The sequence below is a fragment of the Hippopotamus amphibius genome, chromosome 5, assembly GCF_030028045.1.
Source record: "Hippopotamus amphibius kiboko isolate mHipAmp2 chromosome 5, mHipAmp2.hap2, whole genome shotgun sequence".
NCBI classification, from domain to species: domain Eukaryota; kingdom Metazoa; phylum Chordata; class Mammalia; order Artiodactyla; family Hippopotamidae; genus Hippopotamus; species Hippopotamus amphibius.
The window spans coordinates 98,600,020-98,627,819 of NC_080190.1; the positions used below are offsets into that span (position 1 = coordinate 98,600,020).

A 27,800-nucleotide genomic window follows, 5' to 3' on the forward strand; every position below is an offset into this window, starting at 1 on the left:
GCTGCAGAGCAACTAAACTGGTACACCATAGCTACTGAGCCTATGCACTGCAGTTACTGAAGCCCATGTCCCTAGAGCCTGTGCTCCACAACACGAGAAGCCACTGTAATGAGAAACCACACACTGAAACAAAGATTAGCCCCTGCTTGCCACAACTACAGAAAGCCTGTGTGGAGCAACAAAGACCCAATGCAGCCAAAAATAAATAAATAAATAATAAAATAAATCTTAAAAAAAAAGACATGAAGAAACCCACTGAGATGGTAGGAAGGGCACACTCACCATATAATTAAAGCCCATAGCCCACAGGTAGGTAAAAATTGGAGAATAATTATATTGTAGAAGATCTCCCACAAGAGTGAGTTCTGGGCCACATGTTAGTCTCCCCAATCACACATCAGACATCAGGGTAAGGAACTCCCAGAGCATTTGGCTTGGAAGGCCAACATGTCTTAATTGCAGAAGCTCCACAAGACTAGGGAAAATAGGGACTCCACTCTTGGAGTGCTCACAAAAGGTCTCATGTGCACTGGGACCCAGGGCAAAAACAGTGACTTCATAACAGTCTGGGCTAGACCTAATTACTGGTGTTGGAGGGTCTTCTGGGGAAGTGAGGGTGGTTGTGGTTCTCTCTGGGGTAACAAATGAGAGTTCATCTACTTGAACTCTTATTTGAGACAGACATCTGTCTTGGGTAATTAACACCATGATCTGCCCACACACTATAGGCTCCAATGTTGGCACACCTCAGGCCAAACAACCAATAAGGCAGGAACACAAAATGACCCATCAGCAGACAGGCTACCTAAAGACTTCCTCAGCCCACAGCCACCACGAGACATGCCCCTTGATACAGCCCTGCCCACCAGAGGGTACAGACTCAGCTCCACTCTCCAGTGGGATGGCATTGGCCCCTCCCACCAGAAAGCCTGCACATGCATCTAGACCAGCCTTACCCACCAGAGGGCAGACACCAGAAGCAAGAAAATTATGATCTTGCAGCCTATGGAAATGAGCCTACAAATGCAGGTCAGAACCTACCCTGAGACCAGCTGGTCCCTGGCCCTTGGATGAAGAGTGGGGAGTCTAGCAATGGGATACATTGGACATCCTCTATAGAGGACCACTTCTCCAAGATTTAGAAACATAATTAACCTTCCACATACATAAAAAGACAAATAGAAATTTAGACAAAATGAGACAGCAGAAAAATACATTCCAGAAAAAGGAGCAAGATAAAATGACAAAAATACAACAAAATGATGTGAAGATAGGCAAGCTACCTGAGAAAGAGTTCAGAGTAATGATTATAAAGATGATCAAAGAACTTGGGAAAAGAATGGATGCACAGTAAGATGTTACAAGGATTTTTTAACAAAGAGTTAAAAAATATAAAAAATAATCAAACACAGCAGAAGAACATAATAACTGAAATGAAAACTACACTAGAGGGAATCAGTAGCAGAATAAATGAGGCAGATGAATAGATGAGTGAACTGGAAGAGAGGGTGGTGGAAATCACTACTATGGAGCAGATAAAAGAAAAAGAATGAAAAGAAATGAGGACAGTTTAAGGGACCTCTTGGACAACATCAAATGCACAAATATTATAGGGGTCCCAAAAGGAGAAGGGATAGAGAAAGGGCCTGAGAAAGTATTTGAAGAGTAATAGTTGAAAACTTCCCTAACATTGGGAGGGAAACAGTCACTCAAGAGCAGGAAGTACAGAGTCCCAGACAGAATAAACTCAAGGAGAAACACACCAATACACATAGAAATCAAATTGACAAAATTTAAAGATAAAGAGAAAATATTAAAAGAAGCAAGAAAAAGGCCACAAGTTACATAGAAGGGAATCCTCATAAGTTAATCAGTTGATTTTTCAGCAGAAACTCTTCAGGCCAGAAGGGAGTAGCATGATATATTTAAAGTGATGAAAGGGAAAAATCTATGACTGAGAATATACTACCCAGCAATGGTCTTATTCAGATTGGCAGATAAATCAAAAGCTTTACAGACAAGCAAAAGGTAAATGAATTTAGCACCACAAACCAGCTTTACAACAAATGCTAAAGGGACTTCTACAGGCAAAGAAGGAAGGGGCACAACTAAAAATAAGAAAATTATGAAATGGGAAATTTCACAAGTAAAGGCAAATATACAGCAAGGTAACAAATCATCCACACACAAATATAATATCTAAACTAGTAACTGTGAGAAGGAGGGAAGTACAAATGGGGGAGATATATATATATGGTAAGCTATAATAGATATTCACATGAAAGAGAAAAAAAGAATCTAAACACAGCACTAAAGATAGTCATCAAATCACAAGAGAAAAAAACAAAACAGAAAAGGAAGAATAAAAGACCAAAACAACAAATCCAAAACAATTAACAAAATGGTGATAAGAACATGCATAGTGATAATTGACTTAAATGTAAATGGATTAAATTCTACAACCAAAAGACAGACCAGAATGGATACAAAAATAAGACATATATATGTATATATATACACACTGTTTATAAGAGACCTACTTCAGATCTAAAAATACACACAGACTGAAGCAAGGGGATGGAGAAAGATATTCCTTGCAAATGGAAATCAAAAGAAAGCTGGAGTAACCAATACTAATATCAGAAAATAAAAAAAAATACACTTTAAAACAAAGACTGTTACAAAAGACAATGAAGGGCACTACATAATGATCAAGAGATCAGTCCAAGAAGAAGATATAACAAAAGTAATTATATGCACCCAACATAGGAGCAACTCAATATATAAGGCAAATACTAAGAGCCATAAAAGGAAAAATTGACAGTAACACAATAGTAGTGGGGAACTTAAACACCCCACTTTCATCAAAGGACAGATCATCAAAACAGAAAATCAATAAGGAAACACAGGCCTTAAATGACATATTAACTGATATTTATAGTGTTCCATCCAAAAGCAGCAGAATACATTATTTTCAAATGCACATGGAACATTCTCCAAGATAGACCACATACTGGGTGACAAAGCAAGCCTAGGTAGTTAAGAAAGTTGAAATCATATCAAGCACATTTTCTGCCCACAATGCTATGAGATTAGAAATCAACTAAAGAAAAAAAACAGAAAACCCAATCACATGGAGGCTAAACAATATACTTCTAAACAACCACTGGACCATGGAAGAATCAGAGACAAAATTAAACAAACATACAAACAAAAACCTAGAGACAAATATCAATGAAAGCACAATGATCCAAAGCCTATGAGATGCAGCAAAAACAGTACTAAGAGGAAAGTTTATGTCAATACTAGCTTACCTCAGGAAAGAAGATAATTGTAAGTAAGCAAATTAAACTTATCCCTAAAACAACTAGAAAAAGATCAATAAACAAAGTGCAAAATTTGCAGAAGGAAAAAAATCATAAAATCAGAGCAGAAATAAATGAAATAGCCATGAAGGAAGCAAGAGAAAAGATCAATGAAACTAAAAGTTCACTCTTTAAGAAGATAATCAAAATTGATAAACTTTAGGCAGACTCATGAAGATAAAAAGGGAGTTAATAAAATTGATAAAATTAATAATGGAAAAGACATTGCAGAAGTACAAATGATCATAAGAGATGACTACAAGCAACTCTATGCCAGTAAAATGGACAACCCAGAAGAAATAGACAAATTCTTAGAAAAGTACAGTCTCCCAAGATTGAAACAGGAGGAATAGAGAATATGAACAGAAAGATTACAAATACTGAAATTGAATCTGTTATTTAACAACCCTCAGAACTTCTCTGGTGTAGTAGTCCAGTGGCTAAGACTCCATTCTCCCAATGCAAAGGGCCTGGGTTCTATCCCATATGAGGTAACTAGATCCCACATGCCTCAAGTAAAAATCCCAGATGCTGCAACTAAAAAAATAGATCTTGCATGCTGCAAATAAAAGATCCTGCATGCCACAAGGAAGATCCTGTGTGTGGTAACAAAGATTTCACATGTCACAACTAAGACCCAGTGCAGCCAAAGAGATAAATAAATATTAAATAAAATAAAATAAAATAAAATAAAAACTCCCAACAAACAAAAGTCCAGGACCAATGGCTTCACAGGCAAATTCTATCAAACATTTAGAAAAGAGTTAATACATATCCTTCTGAAACTATTCCAAAATTTGCCAATGAAGGAGCACTTCCAAACTCATTCTATGAGGCCACCATCATCCTGATACCAAACACAGAAAAATATACCACAAAAAAGAAAATTACAGGCCAATATTGCCAATGAGCTTAGATGAAGAAATCCTCAAAAAATACTAGCAAACCAAATCCAACAATACATTATATGAATCATATTCTGTGATCAAGTGGGTTTTACCCCAGGGATGCAAGAATTTTTCACCAAATTATCAAATTGAAGAATAAAAACCATATGATCATATCAATAGATTCAGGAAAATCTTTTTATAGAATTCAACATCCATTTATGATAAAAAAAACTCTTTAGAAAGTACTGCATAGTGGAAATATACTTCAACATGATATAGGTTATAAATGATAAACTGGACGCTATCATCATATTCAATAGCAAAAAACTGAAATCATTTCCTTTAGACCAGGAACAAAACAACGATGTCCACTCTCACTACTTTTATTCAACATACTTTTGAAGTCCTAGCTAGAGCAATCAGAGAAGAAAAGGAAATAAAAGGAGTCCAAATTGAAAAAGAAGAATTAAAACTGTTACTGTTTGCATATGATATGACACTTATACCTAGGAAATCCTAAAAGTGCTACCAGAAAACTAAGAGAGCTCATCAATGAATTTGATAAAGTTGCAGGATAAAAAATTAATAGTCAGAAATTGGTTGCATTTATATACACTAGCAATGAAAGATCAGAAAGAGAAATTAAGGAAACAATCCAATTTACCATTGAATCAAAAAGAATAAAAGAACTAGGAATAAACCTACCTAAGAAGCAAAAGACCTATACTCTGAAAATTATAAGATGCTGATGAAAGAAACTGAAGACAACACAAACAGGTGGAAAGATATACCATGCCCGTGGACCGGAAGAATCTGTATTGTCAAAATGACTGTAACACCGAAAGCAATCTACAGTTTCAATGCAATCCCTATCAAATTACCAATGGCATTTTTCAAAGAACTAGAACAAAAAATTTTAAAACATGTATGGAAACACAAAAGATCCTGCATAGCCAAAGCAATCCTGAGATAGAAAAATGGAGCTGGAGGTATCAGACTTCCTGATTTCAGACTGTACTACAAAGTTGCAAAACTATATGGTACAAGTACAAAAACAGACATACAGATCAATGGATCAGGATAGAAAGCCCAGCGATAAACCCACATGCCTATGGTTACCTAATCTATGACAAAGGAGGCAAAAATATACAATGGAAAATTAAACAGCCACTTCAATTAATGGTGCTGGGAAAACTGGACAGCTATGTAAAAGAATGAAATCAGAACACTCTCTAACATCATACACAAAAATAAACTCAAAAAGGATTTAGACCTAAATGTAAGACTATATGCTATAAAACTCTGGAAAAGCTAGGCATAACACTCTTTGACATAAATTGAAGCAATATCTTTCTGGATCCATCTTCTAGAGTACTGGAAATAAAAACAAAACTAAACAAATGGGACCTAATTAAACTTACAAGCTTTTGCACAGCAAAGAAAACCATAAACAAAATGAAAAGACAACCTACAGAATGGGAGAAAATATTTACAAATGATGCAACAAACAAAGGATTAATCTTCAAATTATACAAAGTGCTTATCCAGTTCAATATAAAAAAAAAATAAGAAATGGGCAGAAGTTCTAAATGGACATTTCCCCAAAGAAGACATACACAAGGCCTAAAGGCACAAGAAAAGATGTTCAACATCACTAATTCTTAGAGAAATACAAATCAAGACTACTATGAGGTATCACCTCACACCAGTCAGAATGGCCATCATCAAAAAGTTTACAAATAATAAATGCTGGAGAGGGTGTGGAGAAAAAGAAACCCTCCTACACTGTTGGTAGAAACATACATTCTTACAACCATTATGGGGCACAGTATGCAGGTTCCTTAAAAACTAAAAATAAAGCTACCATATCATCCTGCAATCTCAGTCCTGGGCACATATCCAGAGAAAACCATAATTCAAAAAGATACATGCACCCAATGTTAATTGTAGCATTATTTGCAATAGCTAAGACATGGAAGCAAACTAAATGTCCATCAACAGAAAAATGGATAAAGAAGGTGTGGTATTTACACAATGGAATATTAGTCAACAATAATAAAGAATGAAATAATACCATTTGCAGCAACATGAATGGACCTAAAGATTATCATAATACATGAATTAAGCCATAAAGAGAAGGACAAATATGGTATGATATCACTTACATGTGGATTCTAAAAAAATATGATACAAATGAACTCATATACAAAACAGAAATAAACCCACAGACATAGAAAACAAACTATGGTTACCAAAGGGGAAAGGGGGGAGAGAGATAAATTAGGAGTTTGGGGTTAACACATACACACTACTATATATAAAATAGACAAACAGTGAGGACCTACTGTATAACACAGGGAACTATACTCAGGTGTATATATGTATATATATATATATATATATATATATATATATATATATATATATATAATCTTAATCACTTTTCTGTACATCTGAAACTAATACAACATTATAAATCAATCATATATCAATAAAAAATTAAATTAAAAGAAAAACATACAAATGTCCAGCAAGTATAAAAAAAAGGTGCTCAACATTACTAATCATGAAGGAAATGAAAATCAAAATCATGTGAAATATTGTTCAGACCTCTTAGAATGACTATTATCAAAAAGACAAATATAACAACTGTTGTCAAGGTTGTGAAGTAATTGGAACCCTTATATACTGTTGGCATGAATGTTAATTAGTACCATCATTATGGAAAAGAGCATGGAGTTTTCTCAAAAATTAAAAATACAGCCACCCTATAATTTAGCAATCTCATCGGTGGGTATGTATCTGAAGGAAAAAAAAATAAACCATTTATTGAAGAGATAGTTTCATCCCTGTGTTTATTTCAGGATACTGTGCAGTATCCAAATATGTAAATAACCTAAATACCCATCATTGGTTGAATGGATTTATGTGAAAAGGTGATATATATGTATAAATACACACACACACACACACATACAAATGGAATTTTTTAGCCCTAAAAAGGAGTAAAATCCTGCCATTTGTGGCAATACACATATACCTGGAGGACATATTCCTAAGTAAAATAAGCCAGATGCAGAAAGATAAATACTACATTGTATCATTTATATGAGGAATTCAAAATAGTCAAGCTTGTACAAGTAGAGAGTAGAATGGTGATTTCCAGGGTTTTGGAGTAGGTGGATACAGGGAGATGCTTTTCAAGGGATACAAAGTCTCAATTATGCAAGATGCACAAGTTTTAGAGATCTAATGTAAAGTAATGTGACTCTAGTTAACAGTACTATATTATGTACTTTAAATTTCCTCAGACAATAGATCTTATATGTTCTAAACATACAAGAAAAAAATGTAAAACTGAAAAGGTAAATATGGGAGATAATGAGTATGTTAGTCACCTTGATTGTGATGACTATTTTGCAATATATACTTATATCAAATAATCATCATCACTATGGTTGTATATGCCAAATATCTTCAATTTTTAATTATCAATTATAACTCAATAAAGCTGGTAAATAAAGGAAACTCCAATGATAATCATGCTAATTTCACTTGATAACATGTACCTCTTGTTAAGATGCAATGAGAAGACAATTCACAAAATAATTTGCTGTGGCATCTAAAAAAAACCCTCTTTGTCCCATGGAGATAATATCAGACAAGCATAATTGAAGGACATTTTTCAAAATACTCTTAAAATAGTCAGTACTATGACTAACAAGGGAAAAGTGATAAACTCTTACACACCAGAGAAGACTAAGTATACATGTTGACAAGTGTTGACAAATTGTAATGTGGCATCCTGGAACAGATGTCTGAAATTCTAGTGAGTTCTGTGTTTTGATTAATAACATTTTACAAATGTTAGTTACTTAGTTTTAACAAGTATACTATCATTTACTTAAATGGGAAACTGGATCAAAAGTACATGGGAATTTTCTGGAGCATGTTTGTAAATTTTCTGTAAGGCTATAATTCTTCCAAAATAAAAAGTTTATTCAAAAAGTAGTTTGATCTGTGATATTACACAAGATCTATTAAACACATATCAACTATAATAGTTTAAATGTGAAATCAAAGGCTAATAAATAAAACATAGTTAAAATAGCAATGAAGATATTTGCAATAGTTTTAAGAAAGTGGAAGAAACAAGTTGAGATGTTGAGACAGGCTGTGGAGTGGAATGAAATAGAAATGACTTTAAGTTTTAGTGTTAGCCATTAGAGCAGAATAGAGACACTATTCACAGAAATGTTTAGAAAATCAGGAAGAGGAGTACATTGGAGAATAGATCTGATTATTCCAGTTTTGTTAATGTCAAGCTTGACTTGTTCCTGGATATCCATGTATAAATGTCAATGAAACCATTATTAGAACATAACAGTAAGAAAACTGGATTCAGAATTCAGAAAGTGTTTTTTTAGGAAACCTCCATACTTTTCTCCAGAGTGACTGTACCAATTTACATTCCCACCAACAATGTAGGAGGGTTCCTTTTACTCCACACCCTCTACATTTCTTATTTGTAGACTTATTGATGATTGGTGTTCTGACTGGTGTGAGATGATACCTAATTGTAGTTTTGATTTGCATTCCTCTAATAATTAGCGATGCTGAGCACCTTTTCATATGCCTCTTGGCCACGTATTTCTTCTTTGAAAAATGTCTACCTAGATCTTCTGCCCATTTTTTTGATTGTTTTTTTTTTAATATTGAGATATATGAGTTGTTTGAGCTACCATATGTTCATGCAGTCACATTCCTGGGCATACATTTGGAGAAAACTATAACTTGAAAAGATATATGCACCCAATGCTCATTGCAGTACTATTTACAATAGCCAAGATATGGAAGGAACCTAAATGTTCATTGACAGATGAATGGATAAGCAAAATGTGATATATTTATGCAATGGACTATTAGTCACAGAAATGAATTAAATAATCCCAATTGAAGCACATGGATGGACCTAGAGATTATCATATTAAGTGAAGTCTCCAGACATAGAAAGATAAACATCATATGATATCCCTTATATGTGGAATCTAAAAATAATAATAATACAAATGAACTTGTATACAAAATAGAAATAGACCCACAGACACAGTAAACAAACTTATGGTTACCAATGGGGAAAGGGGAGAAGGATAAATTAGAACTTTGGGGTTAAGATATAGAGAAAATAGATAAACAACAAGGACCTACTATACAGCACAGGAAACTATACTCAATATTTAGTAATAACCTATAAGGGAAAAGAATGTGAAATATATATGTATATGTTTGTTGTATATTAACACAATATCATGAATAAACTATACTTCAATTAAAAAAAGGAGCTCAGGAAGTGAATGAAGAAATATACAACAAAATAGTAAAAGAAATAGGGAAGTAAAGGAAAGCAAGGAGAGGATGTATGATTAAATAAGGGGAGTAGAGGATGGCAAGAATTAGAGAAACTCTAGTGTCAAGTGCTAAACAGATAAACATCCAAGTTAAATGAGTAACACCATAACATTTGAACACTGAGAAGTTATTGATTATCTAAGGAGACTGGTCTCAGTAGATTATCAAGGAACAAAAGTAGAGGTGGTAGAAAACAATACACAGCATTAAATTTCATGGCATTAATAGGGTTAAAAATTTAAAGAATAAATGAAAGCAGGAGGTGAGCACTGAGATTCTGAGTTTGAAGACAAATAAATATCTATGGTAAACCAACTGCAAACTATAAACTCCTTGAATTAGGTGTCACTATTATGTTCTCACAAGTCACATGTTAAATGCATATGTGACATTTGTAATACCTCATAGGGGTATTACTGTTTGATTTTTGTCACATATTTTATTTGTTACATGGAATTAGATGTATATATACATCAAAATGATATCTCATTGAATTGATATGAAAAATAATGTATAGGGAACTTTTGTAACTGAGGAATGCTATGTTAACATAATGTTAATTTAGAAAAAACAAAAATGATGCAACATAGCTTGAGTAGAGAAAGGACTTTTTTCTTTTTCTTGAATTCAGGAAATTGCACATTTTTCTAACAGCAAGAAAGAAGCCAATAAAGTTAATAATGGGGAATATGAAAAAGGAGTGGAGAAGGTTTATGAAAAAACAACAAAATAGCAGTGATGAGTTAGAAGCACAAGTGAAAGAAAAAAGGAATGATTCTACTTGTTCTAAATATGACAAGAAGGGAAGGAAAAAAATGGAAAATAAACTTTTTGGAAGCTCATACTTTAATAGACATTCATTCATATATTCAACAACTATGTGAGCATTTGCTATGGAAAAGGTGTTGACCTATGTGATAGGGATAAAGTGGTAAAAATATATAGGGTTCCTGACTTCATGCATGTCCCTGGTGGTTGACAGGTTTTTTGTTTTGTTCTTGGTTTTGTTTGTTTGTTTGTTTTGTTTATTTACAGCACTTCTTTAAATATGTCATCTTATTGCCTTCTGACCACATTTTCTCATAAGAAAAAAAATATGTTAATCTTGTAGTAGATCCCATGTATGTGACAATTTCGTTCTGTCTTTGGCTTTTGACAGTTTGATCATAATATGTGTCAATAGCAATGTGTATCTAGAGTTTATTCTATTTGAAGGGATATAGAGTTACTTAGATGTGTAGATTCATGTATTTCATTAAATTTGGCAAGTAGTCAATTATTACTTCTTCAAATGTTTCTTCTGCTCTTTTCTCACCCTCCTCTGCTTATGGGACTCCCATAATATATTTGTTGGTATGTGTGGTGGTGTTCCAAAGATTATTTAGGCTGTGTAAAATTTTCTTCATTCATTTTAGCTTCTGCCTCTCAGACTGAATAATTTCAATTTACACATCTTCAAGTAGCTGACTCTTCTGCCTGCTCAGATTTGCTTTTGAACTTATCTAGTGAATTTTTCATTTAGCTATTGTACTTTCAACTTCAGAATTCCTATTTAATTGTCTTTTATAATTTTTCTTTTCTAAATATTCTTTATTTCTTTGGACATTACTTTCCTGGTTCCATTTAGTTCTATAATCATAATTCCATTTAGCTGCTTGAGAATATGTGAAACAGTTGATTTAAAGTCTTTTTCTGGTATGGCCAATGTTAGGTCCTCCTCAGTGTTAGTTTCCATCAATTTTTATTTAATCTTGTTAATAGGTCATGCTTTTCTGTTTATTTGTATGACATAATGTTTTTATTGAAAAGTAGACATTTAGATTATTATTATCTGGTAACTCTGGAAATGAAATTCTTCCTCTTGTTTATTGACTTTTTCAATTATTTTTGGAATGACTATTTCCCTTTTTTCATGTAATTATTGATGTTTCCATTCCATTATCTAAATGGTCAGGCAGTGACCTGAGAGCGTTTCCTTCAATGCTAAAATTTAGGAGCCTCTTTCTTCATTAAACACTCCCTTGGTTGTTGTTAGTTCTTGAAATGATTCTGGAGTTCTGAAATGTTAATTCTGACAGTTTTTGCCAGATTCATGGCTAATTCAGTGGATGGATGAAACTTTGGAATTCCCTATCTCACCATTGTCAGTGAAGTCACTTTTATTTTCTAAGAGACAGTAAAGTCTTTCTCTCTCTCTCTCCGCTCAAAGGATTGCTCCAGCTGAGTGCCTCAAATACTTGGAAAAACTCAGAGCAAATTGTCATCTCAGTGTATATTCTTTTTATTTCATGGAAAATCTATTCCAATTCAACAAGAGGGGATGTAATTAGTCCCCAAAACTGAAGACCTAAAAATCAATAATAGAGCTAAGGTTAAAGTTACATTTAATAATTGTTTCATGGAATGGTCAATTAATGAGGAAATGTGTTGCTACTCAGTTGCTGACATACACTAGTAAATGAACTGCACTAGATTTCTTCAGAGATACAAAAACCTAATTAGTGGGATATTTTTAGCACAGCTAAACCACATTTATAAGGTAACATCTTAGCAATTGAAACCAATGATTTCAATCTGGCTGCTAGCAGGCAGAAGACAACCCAAGAGCATACTATCATGTTGTCCATCATGTTGCTTTTTATTGTTTGTTAGTTCTTTTCCTTTTTATTAGTTATTTGAGCACTTTTAGTTGAGGTATGCACTCTCCATGTTAGCCTATTTACCAACATTCTTTATTATCTTGCCTCCAGCTCACGTTTAGTGCCCTTGAATATTGCTCAGTTTGTGACTCTTTCTCTTTACATTATATGAGAGTATATTTTACAATCAAACAACAGAGAAAACATCTCATTTTCAGGAGATCAAGCATGAGGATTTTTAAGTGGAAGTGGTAAACATTAATTTACTTTGGATTCTGCTGTTTTGTTGTTGTTGTTGCTGCTGTATTAGTATATAAAATTTCATTCTAGAAATTTCATTTGGGCTTTCTGCCTTCTCTGGATTTGGAAAAAAACAGACATATGCAGTAAAAATTACATTGTACTGGAATCTATGTGCATGGTCAATTGTTCTAACAGCCTGACTAAAAATGCCATGATATTTATATATAGATTAATAAATAATGGAAATTCTGAAGAAACACCATTGATACACAGGTGTCAAAAAGCTCTAAGCCAATTATCTACAGCATTTATGTATCTTACAAGTGAACTAAAATCAATAAATTTAGAAATTAATCAATCACTATCTATTGAGTGCTTCCTCTACTTTGTTCTATGCATGTACCTTACACCTGCAAGTTTGTTGACTGATGTGGATCACTGCAAAATCAGTATGGCTGGGGCAATATTTATTAGTCATGGAACCTGACTGGGACAAAGATTGACATTTGTATTTGTCTTCCAATCCTCGTTATCAGCTACATGGTTACATGGCTTCTATCTGAATTAAGTAATAAAGAATGGACAATAGATTCTTAATAACTCAGATTGTTTAGATAAATGCCCCCCAAAGCTCTCTTTCTGCAACATATATTGTATATAAATATGCTTATCTTTATCAGAATGTTCCCAAATACTTTTACTTAATATTATTGTATTTTATGTTTTAAGAACTTTTATTGAGATATAATTGACACACAATAAGCTGCAAATATTTAAAGTGTACAATTTGATATTTTTTTCCATATTAGTAATGTATATATGGCAATCCCAATCTCCCAATTCATCCTACCACAACCTCCCCACCCTGCTTCTCCTCCTTGGTGACGATATGTTTGTTCTCTATACCTGTGTCTCTATTTCTGTGTTACAAACTGGTTGATTTGTACCATTTTCCCATATTCCACATATATGCATTAATATATGACACTTGTTTTTCTCTTTGTGACTTACTTCACTCTGTGTGACAGTCTCTAGGTCTATCCATGTCTCTACATATGTCCCAATTATGTTCCTTTTTACAGCTGAGTAATATTCCATTGTATATACATACTACATCTTCTTTATCGATTCATGTGTTGATAGACATTTAGGTTGCTGCCATGACCTGGCTATTGTAAATACTGCTGCAATGAACATTGGGGTGCATGTGTCTTTTTGAATTATGGTGTTCTCTGGGTATACGCCCAGTAGGGGAATTGCAGGGTATGTGGTAATTCTATTTTTAGTTTTTCAAGGAACTTCCCTACTGTTCTCCATAGTGACTGTATCAATTGCAATTCCATCAACAGTGTGAGAGAGTTTCCTTTTCTCCACACCCTCTCCAGTACTTAGTGTTTGTAGATTTTCTGATGATGCCCATTCTACCCTGTGTGAGGTCATATCTCATGGTAGTTTTGATTTGCGTTTCTCTAATAATTAGTGGTGTTGAGTAGCTTTTCATGTGCCTCTTGGGTATCTGCATGTCTTCTTTGCAGAAATGCCTATTTAGGTCTTCTGCCCATATTTTGATTGGGTTGTTTATATTTTGGATATTGAGCTGCATGAACTGTTTATATATTTTGGAAATTAATCCTTTGTTGATTCATTTGCAAATATTTTCTCCCATTCTGAGGGTGGTCTTTCATCTTGTTTATAGTCTCCTTTTCTGGGTGAAAGCTTTGAAGTTTCATTAGGTCCCACTTATTTATTTTTGTTTTTATTTCCATTACCCTAGAAGGTGGGTCAAAAAAGATCTTGCAGTGTTTTATGTCAAAGTGTGTTCTGCATATGTTTTCCTCTAGGAGTTTTATAGTGCCTGGACTTCCATTTAGGTCTTCAATCCATTTTGAGTTTATTTTTGTGTATGGTATTAGAGAGTGTTCTAATTTCATTCTTTTACATGTAGTGGTCCATTTTTCCCAGTACCATTTATTGAAGAGGTTCTCTTTTCTCCATTGTATATCCTTGCTGCCTTTATCATAGACTAGTTGACCATAGTTTATCTCTGGGCTTTCTATCCCGACCCATTTGACACATATACCTGTTTTTGTTCCAGTATCATAATGTAATATCTTGATTACTGTAGCTTTGCCATATAGCCTCAAGTCAGGGAGTCTGAATTCGCCAGCTCTTTTTTTTTTTCCCCATCAAGTTTGCTTTGGCTCTTTGGGGTCTATTGTGTCTGCATACAAATTTTAGGATTTTTTGTTCTAGGTTTGTAAAAAATGCTGTTGGTAATTTAATAGGAATTGCATTGAATCTGTAGATTGCTTTGGGTAGGATAGTCATTTTCACAATGTTCATTTTTCCAATCCAAGAACATGGAATATCTCTCCATCTGTTTGTATCTGTTTGATTGCTTTCATCAGTGCCATAGTTTTCTGAGTACAGGTCTTTTACCTCCTTAGGTAGGTTTATTCCTAGGTATTTTATCCATCTCATTGCCATGGTGAATGTGATCATTTCCTAAATTTCTCTTTCTGATCTTTCGTTGTTAGTGTATACGGATGCAAGAGATTTCTGTGTGTTAATTTTGTATCCTGAAATGTTTCCAAATTCATTGATTAGCTCACATAGTTTTCTGGGGCATCTTTATGATTTTCTATGTATTGTATCATGTCATCTGCAAACAGTGACTTTTACTTCTTTTCCAATTTGGATTCCTTTTGTGTCTTTTTCTTCTCTGATTGCTGTGGCAAGGACTTCCAAAACTATATTGAATAGTAATGGCAAGAGTGGATATCCTTGTCTTGTTCCCGATCTTAGAGGGAATGCTTCCAGTTTTTCACCACTGAGAATGATATTTGCTGTGGGTTTGTCATATATGGACTTTATTATGCTGAGGTAGGTTCCCTCTATGCCCACCTTCTGGAGAGTTTTTATCATAAATGGGTGTTGAATTTTGTCAAAAATTTTTTCTGCATCTATTGAGATGATCATTTGGTTTTATTTATTCAGTTTGTTAATATGGTGTATCACCTTGATTGATTTGCATATATTGAACAAGTCTTGTATCCCTGGGATAAGTCCCACTTGGTTATGGTGTATAATTCTTTTAATGTGTTGTTGGATTCTGTTTGCTAGTATTCTGCTGAGGATTTTTGCATCTAAATTCATCAGTGATATAGGTCTGTAATTTTCTTTCTTTTTTTTTTTTTTTGTAGTATCTTTATCTGGTTTTGATATCAGGCTAATGGTGGCCTCATAGAATGCATTTAGGAGTGTTCCTTCCTCTACAGTGTTTTAGAATAGTTTGAAAAGGATGGGTGTTAGGTCTTCTCTAATTGTTTGCAAGAATTCACCTGTGAAGCCATCTGGTCCTGGCCTTTTGTTTGTTGGAAGACTTTAAATCACAGTTTGAATTATTTGTGATTGGTGTTTTCATATTTTCTATTTCTTCTTGATTCAGTCTTGGAAGGTTATACCTTTCTAAGAATTTGTCCATTTCATCCAGGTTGTCCATTTTATTGGCATATAGTTTATGCCAATAAACTACTTGTACTAGTCTCTTATGATATTTTTTTTATTTCTGTGATGTCTGTTGTAACTTATCCTGTTTATTTTCTAATTTTATTGATTTGAGCCCTCTCCCTCTTTTTCTTTTTCTTTCTTTGCCTTTAAGAAAATTATTTCTTTATGTGAAAGAAAGGAAACAACTAGAATATATATATAATATTAACAATAATTTTTTGGTGATGTATCACTCTTTTTCTGGATGTGTTTTGCTAAGGTTTATCAATTCTGTTTATCTTCTCAAAGAACCAGCTTTTAGTTTTATTGATTTTTGCTGTTGATTTTTTTTTTTTGTTTCTCTTTTATTTATTTCGGCTCTGATCTTTATGATTTCTTTCCTTCTACTAACTTTGTGTTTTGTTTGCTCTTCTTTTTCTAGTTTCTTTAGGTGTAAAGTTACATTGTTTACTTAGGATTCTTCTTGTTTCTTGAGGTAGGATTGTAAAGCTATAAACTTCCCTCTTAGAACTTCTTTTGCTGCATCCCATATGTTTCAATCATTGTGTTTTTGTTATCATTTGTTTCTAGGTATTTTTTGATCTCCTCTTTGATTTCTTCAGTGATCTCTTGGTAATTTAGTAGCGTATTGTTTAGCCCCTCTTTGTGTTGTGGTCAGAAAACATGCTTGCTATGATTTCAATTTTCTTAACTTATCAAAGCTTGATTTGTGACCCAAAATGTGATCTATCCTGGAGAATGTTCCATGTGCACTTGAGAAGAATGTGTAATTTGCTGTTTTTGGATGGAATGTCCAATAAATATCAATTAAATATAGGTGGTCTATTTTGTTATTTAAAGCTCATGTTTCCTTTTTAATTTTCTGTCTGAATGATCTGTGCATTGGTGTAAGTGTGGTGTTAAAATCCCCTATTATTGTGCTACTGTCAGTTTCCTCTTTTATAGTTGTTAGCACTTGTCTTATGTATTGAGGTGCTCCTATATTGGGTGTATATATATTTATAATCATTATCTCCTCTTCTTGGATTGATCCCTTGATCATTATGTAGTGTCCTTTCTTGTCTCTTGCAACATTTTTTATTTTAAAGTCTATTTTATCTGATATGAGTACTGCTACTCCAGCTTTCTTTTGATTTCCATTTGCATGGAATATCTTTTTCCATCCCCTCACTTTTTAGTTTGATGTGTCCCTAGGTCTGAAGTGGGTCTCTCATAGATAGCATATATATGGATCTTGTTTTTGTATCCATGTTTGATCATTTCTTTCTTCTTTTGTGTAGAGTAAGCAAGGTAGAGAAAATATGTTTACAAAAGCATAGCTGGCTATTCACAGCATTGTCTCATTCATTCTTTCTCTAATTTATGAGACAGCTAGAGATGTGAAAATTTGACAAATTAAACAAAAATCTTCCTCCTCAGGTAAAGATTATAAAATAAATTTACTTTCTTGTCACACATTTGGTAAAAATGCATAACGTATTTTGTTTTCAGTTTAAATGTTTTAAACATTCAAATAAAGGAGGATAAAGGAATATTCTAACATTCCAAATATATGCTTTATTTATTTGTTTTTATTTTTGAAATATTTATTTGAAGATAGACTTTGTCTCATATTCCAGAGTTTTAACATGCTGGATGTCCAGAATATTTTAACAAAAGCTTAGATTATTATTTGATACCTATGATTGCTGTTTATATGTATTGTGTATATTGGTTAATGTCCTACATCAATTATGCAGTTTATTTCAGCAATCCTTTATTTTTTTTATTTTTCTTTATGGCTGAGAATACTTCTTTGGTGGGAGTCCCAACTGAGCATAAACTGACATTCAGAGTTTGATTTTGTCCAAAAAGCTGTGTATAGACAGCTCCAGGGCCTTAGTAGTCCAGTTGCAGGCATGGGGATTTTTCAGGGGACTGAGAAAACCTGTTAAAAGAACATTTGTGAAATGCCATAAAGGAATACAGATTAAGAAATGATAACATAAACAAAGGGGCTCAAAACTCCTGCTTTTATAGTACTCTTCCCCCAAAAAAATTAATCTATTCATAAATAAAATTTTAAAGAGCCAAAATTGTTAATAAACCATCTTACTCTATTTAATCAGCACAGATGTTCACTAGTCATGGTTCACACTGGAGTGTTATGTATTTTTTGCCCTGCTGAGTAAAGAGACTATATGTTGAAAACAAAATTTTATAAAATTCTATAAAATAGACCATAACTTTCTTTTGATTCCATGACAAATCAACACATGGAAGTCTATGCTTGTAACTTTACACTTATTATGGTAAGCAAAACCCAAGACATTAATTACATAAAAAAACACAGGAAGGATGGAATGGTAGTTACTGCTAAAGAAATTAACCCCCTCCCTTTGGAAAGAAATGGCATGTATAAAAGCTAGTGAAGCTGTGACATTTTACTTCCTCGCTTGGAAATTGCTACTTAACAAACTTTCTTGCCTCTCTTTGAAAGTAGCAGAAGAATTTTATTTTATCAGAAATCAGTGCAGTGCTCTTCTCCTCACTTGGTATTGAAAGTAGTTGCTTGACACACTGATGCTGAGTGTCTCAGCTATAGTATTTAGCAGTAAAACTTAGTTAATGAAAGTGAAAAAAAATAGTGGTGGCAAATAACCATCTCAGAAAGTCTTGACTGTCCATCATAGCAGATTCTTCTCATTAAAGTCACAAACCTTGAGAGAAAAAAATTTTGTGAAAAAGTCAACATGATTCAGACACTAATATCTCTCTTTCTAAAAGAGATTAGATGTTCAGTAATTAATGAATGCAAATGAAAAGTTATATTTTTAGCACTAAGGTGTTTTCTTTATTATTGGACTTTCATTTCTGATTAGATTGAAGAAAATTGCCCAATTAGCCTCTTGAAATATTAAATGTAAGTAAAAATTCAAAAAAAAAACCTTTAAAAGTTATACTATTATTTGCTGTTATTTATATTTACTATTATTATTCATTTGTAAACACTTATTGAGAGTATTCTTTTTGAAACATGCAGGGCAAAATGATGGGAGTAATTTGAAAATTCTGAAACATAATTCCTGCACCCAGAGATTTAAGTGACACGTTAGTTGGAGAAATAAATGTTACATGGCAGAAACATATTTCAGGTCATGAAACTCACATACATCAAAAAAGAAAACTTTTTTCAATTTTCTTTGATACTTTATCTTTATTTTAAGACCAATTAATCTGAAGTAGACATTTCATTTTAGGATTAACCTGAACATGGAGTTTCCTGCTGTCAATTAGAGTGCTACCCTATTTTCCTCAATTGCTCAGATCTTATATAATGCCAATCAGTAATCACAGAGAAAGAAAGTGTCTGGTACTTTGAGGTCATCTGACATCACTTCTTGGAATGTATATTTTTTTCTGTTCTTTAAGTTGACGTCATTGCTTCAAGCTGTCATCTTTTAAGGGATCTTTTTAAAATATAGATTCACATTGAATAGACTGGGGCTGGGGCCTAAAATTCTGCATTTCTAATAGGCTCTCCAAATAAGCTGCTGTTGTTGCTACCGATCTTGGTGAGTATCATGCTGTATGTCTGTAGGTAGACTCTAAAGATAAATCTTTGTACTACCACAGTTCTCTGTCACTGGTTGGTAATAGTATGCACTTTACGTAACCCTCACTCTTAAGTACAAGGCTAATTCAGCTGCTTCTATATTTCAGAAGGATAGAAGAAAAGTTTTCTCATATTGTGGGAAAAAAAAAAAAACATATGCTTAACACAGGCTGAGTAGCCATTCATAATATGCTTTCCTCACATTCATGTTGTCTTTGATTATTCTGACAGTCCAGTTTATTCCTAAAGGACTCCAGAAAATATCTACTCTAAGAAGTTTTATCCCCCTTCAAATAGATTATTTAGCAAGGTAAATAGGCAAGCTGCAGGGCCTATTCTCACCTACTTAGTGCTCTGAGAATTCTTCCTAACTAGGAAGTCTAAGTTTTCCTTAGGTGAAATGTGAATTGGGTGGAAGACTCTAGATTCACAAGTAACTTTTCAATCTTTTGTTTATCCCAGGACATCAGTTTTGGAGATTAAAAAGGAGATAATCATATTCTTTTGTCCTTTAAATTTTTGTTTCTTCTGTTCTCTAAGTCATAGATAAAAAAAAAATTTGGTTTAAATAGGAAAAGGTGAAAAGGTAAATAAAATCAGAAAGAAAAGATACGTTTAGCAATCAATTACATGCACTATGGCAGACTCAATGTTGAGAAAACTCCATCTCAATCCTGGTTAATTTTCCAAATATATTTTAGTTTTTATCAGGATTCATCAGAAGATTAGATATTCTCAGAAGCCATAAAACATCAGTGAATAAACCAAAAAAAAATTTTGGTCTGTTGTTAGATCTGGGGACCTAAATCCCTGAGATGTGTGGGACTGCAGGTGTCTAAATAGGTCTATAAGTAGAATTCTACCAAATATTTCTCTTTGTAAATTTCTTAACTCTAGTTCACACTTGCTTGGAAAGGAAGTTAGAATGCAAGCAATATCTGGGAAAATGCATTCAGGAAAACTTCAAAGAACTTCTGCAAAGTCTGCAAACACTATCATAACTTCACAAAAATAATTGCTAAAAATAAACAAGCTTCCAGGTACCAGGATGAGTAGAGGAAAATAGAAAAAGACATAGGAAAACAAATGAGAAAATGTTTTAAAACATAGGAAACATTGGAAATCACAATGCCCCAATCACACACACACAAAAAAGGTTAAATAGCAGATTAAAATCTTAACTTTCGCATTCCCTTCCATATTCAAGTAAAACAACAGAACTAAACAATTTACATTGCTGTTCTGGAAAATATTCAAGGAACAGATAATATTGGACTTTCCCAAGTGTATTAACAGAATAAAAAAAAAAAAAAAAGAGGCATGTTCCAATCTTATTTTATAATGTTTGTATTATCCTTAATCCAAGACCAGAAAAGATCAGTAATTAAAAGGAAAATAAAAATCAAAATTTTTTGAATATTGGTACAGACATACTAAGAAAGCTATTAAAAATCAAATGGAGTATTTCACTACAAAAGAATAAAACACCATGACATATTGGATTTACTCCTTAAATGAAAGACTTTTTCAAAATTAGATCTGTATATACAACAAATTAAAGGGTAAAAAATGATTGACATGATTAACCCAATTAGTGAAGAAAATAATATTTAAAAAAGCATCAGAATTTATGATAAAATTTTTAGCAAATTAAAAATAGATAGGGACTTATTTGTTCTGAGGAGTAGTTAAAAGAGCATGGTAAAACATTAAAAGCATTCCATTTAAAACCACAACATTCACCCATCCTAGACATGAACAATAAAATTATATGAAATATGAAAGAAGGAACTGCTTGAAAGTATCTAGAGACAAATCATTTCATGGAAGAATAGAATTAAGCAAAATTACCAGAAAATAAGATGAATACTGAAAGTCAAAAGTCAACATGCTCATGTTGTTCAAATACATTTTCCCTAATTTTATTGTGTTCGTTTGTAATTCATTAAGCTTCTTCAACATATTTATTTTCAATTTCTTTCAGGCAATTCATAAGTCTTCATTTCTTTCGGTTAGTCACTGGGGATTTATTCTGTTCTTTTGATTGTGTGATGTTTTACTAATTCTTCATGTTTCTTGTAGCTTGGCATTAGTGTCTGCACATTTAAATAAACAACCATAATGCCTAGCCTTTATGGATTGACATCAACTGGGAAAGACCTTTACCAATCAGTCTGGTTAAGGTCCCATAATGTTTCTAGATGTCCCAGTTATCCAATATATATATTTTTCCTTTTAGTAACTTGTCATATTTTGCTTTCTCTAGTGACTGGCTATGTCACTTCCTTCAGAATTCTGTGTGAATTGGGCCATAAACCAAGCTTCTGGGGAGAACACTGAAAGGTCATGGATGTTGGTTCCAAGCCCCATTCCTTCCTTCTTCCTGGAGGATAAGCCTCATTCCTGTGCTTTCTCCAAGCTGAAAAGCTACTTGAAGGAAGGTGGCCTCTCCCCTGAATCAGAAGAGAGAAATAATAAAGAAGAATGAAAAAGAAATTCTGTAGGTGAAGAATATAATACCTGAACTAAAAAAATCACTAGAAGGTGTTCAACTTCAGACTTGATCAAGTAGAGAAAAAACAAATCAATGAACTTGAAGGCAGGTGATTTGAAATTATGCAGTCAAAAGATAAACAGAATAGAATGAAAAAAATTAGAAAGTCTAGGGGAATTATGAGACATCACCAAGAGAACCAATATATGAAAGTCACAGAAGGATATTTTGCATTAAGTGAGTCCAGAAGAAGACAGGAAGGGGCAGAAAGCTTATTTAAAGAAAAAATGGCTAAGGTAGAGTTAAGATGGTGGTAGAGTAGAAGGATGTGAAGTTTGTCTCTCTCTAAGGATGCATCAGGAATACATCCATAGATGCAACAATTCTCAAAGAACCTTAGCTGAATACTAGCAGAAGACCTTGGACACCAGAAGGACTATAAAGATCCATGCACAACTGGGCAGAACAAAAAAAAAAAGAAAAAGGGAGGAGGACAGAAATGGAATAGGACCTGCACCCTGGGGCAGCGAAGCTGAAGCAGAGCAGATATTCCCAAATTCAGGGAAATCCCCTCTCCAATGGGAAAATTGATTGGGACAGAAAGGAGACATTTGGGGGTGTCAGAAGAGGGTGAAGTGGCTGATCTGTGGGAGATGGGACATAGTGAGAAATACACAGACTGTCCATAAGGTGGCCCTGCCTGCCCTGGACTAGATGTGTGTTCACCAGTGTGCAAGAGGGCTAGGAGCTGGAGTGTGGGGATTGGAGAACAGGCCCAGGGTGAAAACTGCTGTTGGCTGCAGGGAGATGGACTGAGGGGACAAGAGGGAAGAAATCTGCAGCAGGGAATTCCTACTTGGGAAGACTGGAATGCCACGGAATTGGAGTGATACTGCTGAGTCACGCAGGGAGAGGAGCCACTATTGTAGCCTCTATCTCAGTACCTGCTAATGAAGAATAAAGGAAGCCATCTCCAGGTCTGGCTGAAATATGCCAGTTGACAAGTAATAGAAAAAAAACCCTCAAGGGCTGGCCCTAGAGTGCCTGATGTCAGGTGTCAGAAAGAGACTGGCCAGGGCTGGTCCTCACTAAGGCCATATCTCTTATGCCTGGGACACTGGCTTCTCTGCACATTTGGCACTGCTGCCAGGGCTCCTACCATCCAAGCAGGTTGCTACTGCTGAGTCACACACAGAGAGAGGAACCACCATTGTAGTCTCTGTTTCTACACATGTCAGTGCCTGCTGATGAACAATAAATGATGCCCTTTCCAGGGCTTGCTGTCATGTGCTGGTCACCAAGTGATAGAAAAAGCCCCAGAGGGCTGGCCTTCATGTGTCTTATGCTAGGCCCCAGAAAATGCCCTCACTAGTGCCATACCTCTTGTGCCCATGGCCACCAGCTTCCCTTCACATTTGGCACTGCCAGAGCCCCCACAATGCAAGCAGTCTTACCACCTATGTGCCCTGTCCTCACTAAGGCAGACTCAAGATCTCCAAGGCAATCTTAGCACCAGAATCCTGCGGGAGGACCACATGCAGAAATGGGGATAAAACCAAAGCTGAAAGCCAGGGACAGGGGAAATAAGGAAGAGAATCAAAAATCTTTCCATCGGCTATACAAATCCCCATGATCATCTAGGTTGACCCTCTGTCTATGGAATATCTGAGTAGACAAAGAGTGTTCCCCCATGATGAAAAAGGTATGTCTCTAGCAGCTGTGGATTTTGGGGATAACCACATGCAGGAATTGGGCCAGATCAGAGTCTGAGTGGTCCCCACAGGGCCCACAGCAGGTCCAGAGAACAATGAAGAGGCAGAGGAGGGCCTCATGGGGAGGCAGAGGTGGCCTAAGGCTCAAGGTGTGTGCAAGGACACTTACAGCTGAGACACCAAGGAAACATAATTAATATTAATAAGTCTATTGTTTTGATTTTATCTCTTGTTAGCTCTGGCTTTTTTTTTTTTTTTTTTTGTCTATTTGTTTTTAAATTTAGTCCTATGAGCCTTGTGTTTACAACATACTTTAAAAATTTTTTATATGTTTCTATTCTTAGTTTGCTTTTATGTTGTACTGTGTTTTTTTCCCTTATTTACTTTTTCTTCACTTTCTTTAATATATCTTTATTCTTTTAAAACATTTTCATTTCTACTTTGCTTTTCTGTTGCCCTGTGTTTTTCACTTTTAATTTAATTTAATTTTATTTTATCTTATTTTATTTTCTTTTTAATCACTTTTATCAGTTTGTTCTGTTGTGTTGCTTTATTCTTCAGTTGGCACACTGCTTTGGTTTTCATTTTTAGCTTTTGTGTTTTTCTTAATTCTGAATCTAATTGTTTTGGGGTACTTCTATTTATCTGGATGTTCTCTTGCTTTTTATTTTATTAGGTTCTATTTTTGTGTTTTTTACATGAGTGTGTTTGTTTCTGTTTTGTTTGTTTGATTTTGTTTTCACCATTTCTCTGGAGTTTTAAACAAAATTAGTCTTTTTTTTTTCTTTTCTTTTTTTTTCTTTTCTTTAATATATTTTTCTTTCTTTTTTTTTCTATTTCCACATAGCTATTCTGTTGTTCTGTCTTCTTTCCCCTTTCCTTTTTTTTAAATAATTTTTGTTCATTTGTTTTCTTTCTTTGATTCCTTCTTCAGTTGGCATTCTGCTTTCATTTTGTTTTTTTAGGTTTTATGTTTTGTTGGTTTTCTTTTTAATTATCTGATTTTGTTCTAGGGTCCTTTCATCTGGTTGTTCTCTTGCTTTATGGTTTGATTCTGTTTTTGTTTCTTTTGTGTGTGTAGGAGTTTCCCTGTTTGTATATTTGTTTGTTTGTTTTTACTTTTTATCATTAGTCTGGGGCTTGGTTAGTCTTTGTTTTTAATCCTCTTTATTGCTGGAATGAGCAACCTGCTGGGTCTTGACTCCTCAGCCAGAAGTCAGGCCAGAAGCTCTGGGGTGGGAGCTCTGAGTCCAGGACACTGGACCACTAGAGAATTCATGGCCACAGGGAAGATTAACTACTGAAAGATCTCAAAGAGGGCTCTATCAAAATCCAAGACCCAGCTCCTCCCAACTGCCTGTGGCTCCAAATGCTGAATGCCTCACACCAAACAAGAAAGGAACACAAATCTGCCTATCATCAAACAGACTACATAAAATCATATTAAGTTCACAGACACCCCAAAACACATCCTCTGACATAGCGCTGCTCATCAGAGGGAAAAGACTCAGTTCCAACCACCAGAATGCAGACACTAGTCACTCTTATAAGAAAGCATACTCAGGATACTGGACCAACCCCACCACTGGAGTCTGAGAACAGAAGCAAGAGGATATATGACTCTGCAGCCCAGGGAAAGGAGACCTCAAATACTGTAAATTAGACAAAATGAGAAGACAGAGAAATATTTTGCATGCAAAAGAGCAAGATAAAACCCCACAAGAACTAATAAATGAAGAAGAAATAGGAAAACTGCTGGAGAAACAATTCAGAGTAATGATAGTAAAGATGATCCAAAATCTCTGAAACCTAATAGAGAAAATACAAAAAACCTTTAATAAGGACATAGAAGAACTAAAGAGAAAACAAACAGTAATAAACAACACAATAACTAAAATTAAAGATACTCTAGATGGAATCAATAGCAGAAAAAGTGAGGCAGAAGAACAAGTAAGTGAGCTGGAAGACAGAATGATGGAAATAATTGCCAAAGAGCAGAATAAAGAAAAAAGAATGGAGGACAGTCTCAGAGACATTGGGGACAACATTAAGTGCACCAACATTCGAATTATAGGTGGCACATAAAAAGAAGAGAAAAATAAAGAGTCTAAGAAAATACATGAAGCAATTACAGTCAAAAACTTCCCCAACATGGGAAAGGATATAGTCAATCAACTCTGGCAAACACAGAGAGTTCCATACAGGATAAACACAAGAAGAAATAAGATGAGAATATATTAATCAAAATTTTAAAATTAAACAAAAAATAAAAAAATATTAAAAGCAGCAAAAGAAAAGCAACAAATAGCATGCAAAGCTACCCCTATAAGGTTAACATTTGATCACTCTGCAGAAACTCTGCAGGCAGAAGTGAGTGTCATTATATATTAAAAGTGATTAAAAGGAAAAACCTGCAACCAAGATTAACCTACCCCACAAGAATCTCATTCAGGTTCAATGGAGAAATCAAAAGTTTTACAGACGAACAAAACCTAAGAGAATTCACCAAACCAGATTTACAACAAATGCTAAAGGAACTTCTTTAGGCATGAAACACAAGGGGAAAAAAAACCTACAAAAAAAATCCAAAACAATTAAGAATGGTAATAGGAACATACATATAAATAGTTACCTTAAATGCAAATGGATTAAATGGTCCAAACAAAAGATACAGACTGGCTGAATGGATACAAAAATAAGAACCATATATATACCATCTACAAATGACCCACTTCAGACCAAGGGACACATACGACTGAAAGTGAAGGGATAGAAAATTTATCCCATGCAAATAGAAGTCAAAAGCTGCAGTAGCAATACCCATATTAGAAAATAAGACCTTAAAATAAAGGCTATTAGAATAGACAAGGAAGGACACTACATAATAATCAAGGCATCAGCCCAAGAAAAAGATATAACAATTGTAAATATCTATTCACCCAACATAGAAGCACCTCAATACATAAGGCAAATGCTAACAGCTATAAAAGGGGAAATCAACAGTAACACAATAATAGTAAGAGACTTTAACACCCCACTTACACAAATGGACAGATCATCCACACAGAAAATTAATAAGAAAACACAAGCTTTAAATGATACAATACATCAGCTTGATTTAAGAGATATCTATAGGACATTACATCCAAAAACAGCAGATTACACATTCTTCTTAAGTGCACATGGAACATTCTCCAGGATAGATCACATTTTGTGTCACAAATCAAGCCTTGGTAAATTTAGGAAAATTGAAATCATATCAAGCATACTTTCTGACCACAACACTATGAGATTCGAAACCAATTACAGGAAAAAAAAAAAAAAAAACTGTAAAAAACACAAACACATGGAGGCTAAAAAATATGCTACTAAATAACCAAGAGATCACTGAAGAAATCAAGGAGGAAATCACAAAATATCTAGAGACAGAGGGCATCGTGCCCTGGAGCTTGTGGCATCAATGTGCCTACTGTGTCCATGGAGAGAGGCTGAGGTAGCTGAGTTCCAGCCCAAGGCACTGGGGCACCAGGATGGTGAGGGTGTCAGTGCTATTAGTCTGGACCACCATCTGGGCTGTGAGCAAGTGGAAGCTGCAGGCCACCCGGGTGGCCCTCACCCTGCCACCTTCAGAAGTAAACAAGATAAAACAACTTCTTAAAAATAAATCTGAACATATTGGTGTGAAATTTGGTGTCTGAACCAGGGGTTGCAATGGCCTTTCCTACACTCCAGAATATACAAAGACAAAAGGAGACTCTGATGAAGAAGTTGTTCAAGATGGAGTCAGAGTGTTCATTGAGAAGAAAGCACAGCTAATACTCTTAGGAACAGAAATGGATTATGTTGAAGACAAATTATCCAGTGAGTTTGTGTTCAATAACCCAAATATCAAAGGAACAAGTGGCTGTGGAGAAAGCTTTAATATTTGACTCCTCAGGATTAC

The 27,800-nt window shown here is 34.4% G+C and overlaps 1 pseudogene; it reads left to right on the forward strand.

Annotated features, from left to right (window-relative positions):
• Positions 1 to 935: 935 nt before the first annotated feature.
• On the forward strand, positions 936 to 27,786 carry LOC130854262 (iron-sulfur cluster assembly 1 homolog, mitochondrial-like; annotated as a pseudogene).
• The last annotated feature ends 14 nt before the right edge of the window (positions 27,787 to 27,800 follow it).